The following is a 3,451-nucleotide window of genomic DNA, read 5'->3' as shown; positions in this document are numbered from 1 at the left end:
ACATGGCATTACAGAGTAGAGAGGGGAACAGAGAGAGAAAGAGAGGGAGGAACAGAGGAGAAAGAGAGGGAGGAACAGAGTGGAGAAAGAGGGAGAACAGATGGAAAGAGAGAGAGCGGAGGAACAGAGTGAAAGAGAGAGGAGGGAGGAACAGAGAGAAAGAGAGAGGAGGGAGGAACAGAGAGGAAAGAGAGAGAGAGAGGAACAGAGAGTGAAAGAGAGAGAGGGAGGAACAGAGAGTGAAAAGAGAGAGAGGGAGGAACAGAGAGGAAAAGAGAGAGAGGGAGGAACAGAGAGTGAAAGAGAGAGAGTAGGAGGAACAGAGAGGAAAGAGAGAGAGGGAGGAAACAGAGAGTGAAAGAGAGAAGAGGGAGGAAACAGAGAGTGAAAAAGAGAGAGAGGGAGGAACAGAGAGTGAAAGAGAGAGAGGGAACAGAGAGAGGAAGGAGAGAGGAACAGAGAGTAAAAGAGAGAGGAACAGAGAGTAAAAGAGAGGAGAGGGGGAGGAACAGAGAGTGAAAGAGAGAGAGGGGAGTGAAACAGAGAGTGAAAGAGAGAGAGAGGGGGATAAGCAGAGAGGAGGAAAACAGAGAGTGAAAGAGAGAGAGAGGAAAACAGAGAGGAAAGAGAGAGAGGGAGGATTAGAGAGTGGGAAAGAGGGAGGGAGGAAACAGAGAGGAAAGAGGGAGGGAGGAATGAGAGGAAAGAGAGGAGGGAGGAGAGTGAAAGAGAGAGAGGGGAGGAAACAGAGAGAGTGAAAGAGAGAGAGGGGAACAGAGAGTGAAAAGAGAGAGAGGAAGGGAACAGAGGAGTGAAAGAGAGAGAGAGAGTGAAACAGAGAGTGAGAGAGAGAGAGGGGAAACAGAGAGTGAAAGAGAGAGAGGAGGAACAGAGTGAGAGAGAGGGAGAGAGAGAGAGAGAGAGATAATAGAGGATATACTCACAACTCCGCCTTTCTCAGCCAGTCCCAGTAGTCGTCCTCATCAAACTGGGACCACACCCCAACCTGCAACAGCTCCACAGCACCTGGGAAACCAATCACAGCCCCTCACTGATCAGCATGACCCGACCAGACCAATCTACAGGCTACGCTCAGAAAAAGGGCCCTAGGTAAATCTGAAATAGCACCCTATCTTCCTAAATAGTGCACCTGCTTTTGTCCTGAGCCTTATATAGTGACAGAGAAGTTACCTGTTGTCCCTCTGTGTGTCTGGAGTCGCCGTCTGGCTGACCTCGACACAGGAACTCCAGAACCCGTGGAACAAAGCACAACCACAACATTGTCTCCAGTTCTCCTACTGCCCAGTTTCAACAGAAAGTTAGAAGGGAAGACACAACCTCAACACAACACACAACACTGCTCCAACAGCCAAAACACACCTACAGCAAAGGCTTTTTTATACTGAGAATATTGAATGACTAAGTGGCAAAACACATCTACTTCTCTTCCTGTGTGAAGCAGCTGTTTTGAGCCAAGTGCTAATACAACTCCTCGCTTGAGACCAATTAACATTCACAGAGAAGAATCCTGATAAAGGGAATAATCCGTTAAGATAGAAAATAACTAGATCTTCGAGATGAAAAAACAATGGTTGCGGTCGAAGTTCCGCCTTTGCTGCACTGCTACCTCAGATGATTACTGTATCATATTTATGCAGGTTGCTAAGATGTTTAGTAACAGGCGCTGAAGAGTAACTGCAATGAAGATGACCTGGAAAACGCCCATAAACACAATACATCTCCTCCAGTCCAAACTCTAATATATGGAATGGCTGGAGTGTTCCCCAAGGACCCGTCTGAGAGACTCCTGCTCAATGGTCACCTGATCGAAGAGCTCCTGTTGACATTGTTATAAAGGTCAGGTTTGGCCAATAGCTGGCGAGCCAGGAAGGTAAACAGACAGCCCACCTGGAGAGGGAGTGAAGTCACTGTTCTCCACCTCATCACCTGGAGACAGAGACAGAGAGGTCAGAAACACACAGAACAGAACATAAACATGAACAGAGCAGAACATAACAGAACATAACAGAACAGAGCAGAACATAACAGAGCAGAACATAACAGAACAGAACAGAACTGGAGCAGAACATAAACAGAACAGAGCAGAAACATAAAGAACATATGCACAGAACAGAGCAGGAGCATAACAGAAACAGAACAGAACAGAACAGAACAGAACATAACATAACAGAACAGAGCAGAGCAGAACAGAACAGAACAGAACAGAGCAGAACAGAACAGAACTATAACAGAAACAGAGCAGAACATAACAGAACATAACAGAACGAGAGCAGAGCATAACAGAAACAGAACAGAGCAGAACAGAACACAACATAACAGAGCAGAGCAGAGCATGCACAGAAACAGAACAGAACAGAGCAGAACAGAAACAGGAACAGAGCAGAACAGAAACAGAAACAGAAACAGAACAGAACATAACAGAAACAGAGCAGAAACATAACAGAACTAGAACTATAACAGAACATAAATAGGAACAGAGCAGAGCATAACAGAACAGAACAGAACAGAGCAGAACAGAACGACAACAGAGCAGACAGAGCATAACACAGAACAGAACAGAAACAGAGCAGAACATGAACAGAACAGAACAGAGCAGAACAGAACAGAGCAGAACAGAACAGAACAGAACAGAAATACAGAACAGAACAGAGCAGAAACATAACAGAACATAACAGAACAGAGCAGAGCATAACAGAAACAGAAATCAGAAACAGAGCAGAACGAACAGAACAGAAACAGAGCAGAAACGAAACAGACAGAAACAGAACAGAAGAAAACAGAAACAGAAACAGAACAGAACAGAGCAGAACAGAGCAGAACAGAGCAGAGCAGAACAGTTAGAGACGGGGAGAAAGGGAGACAAAGGTCACAGAACAGAACAGATAGAAAGAGAAGAGATGGAGGGAGAGAGAGACAGAGAGAGAGAGAGACAGAGAGAGAGACAGAGGTCAGAAGTTCAGTGAGAAAAAGATTTGGAGCAAGACGTGGAGAGGACAGACAAAGTTCAGACATTAAAAAGGAAGAGGAGAGAGAGAGAGAGAGAGAGAGAGAGAGAGAGAGAGAGAGAGAGAGAGAGAGAGAGAGAGAGAGAGAGAGAGAGAGAGAGAGAGAGAGAGAGAGAGAGAGAGAGAGAGAGAGAGATAGAGAGAGAGAGATAGAGAGGAGAGAGAGAGCAGAGGAGTGGGAGATAGAGAGAGAGAGAGAGATAGAGAGAGAGATAGAGAGAGAGAGAGATAGAGAGAGAGAGAGAGAGAGAGAGAGAGAGAGAGAGAGAGAGAGAGAGAGAGAGAGAGAGAGAGATGGAAGTTACTTCTTACCTTTAGTAAAATGTCTATAATCTTCTGCTGGTACTCCAGAGCCTGCTTGTCATTCTTAAAGTCCTGGGAACGTCTTGAGGAGGAGGGAGAATGACAGAATGAAGAAATAAAAA

The 3,451-nt window shown here is 45.6% G+C and overlaps 1 pseudogene; it reads right to left on the bottom strand.

Moving 5' to 3' along the window:
* Positions 1-944: 944 nt before the first annotated feature.
* The window catches only part of LOC123487389, a 78,595-nt pseudogene continuing 76,088 nt past the window's right edge, over positions 945-3,451 (bottom strand).

This window comes from Coregonus clupeaformis, unplaced genomic scaffold (assembly GCF_020615455.1).
Source record: "Coregonus clupeaformis isolate EN_2021a unplaced genomic scaffold, ASM2061545v1 scaf1686, whole genome shotgun sequence".
NCBI classification, from domain to species: domain Eukaryota; kingdom Metazoa; phylum Chordata; class Actinopteri; order Salmoniformes; family Salmonidae; genus Coregonus; species Coregonus clupeaformis.
Note: the sequence above shows the minus strand (reverse complement) of the source record. Positions and strands in the feature narration are given on the sequence as shown.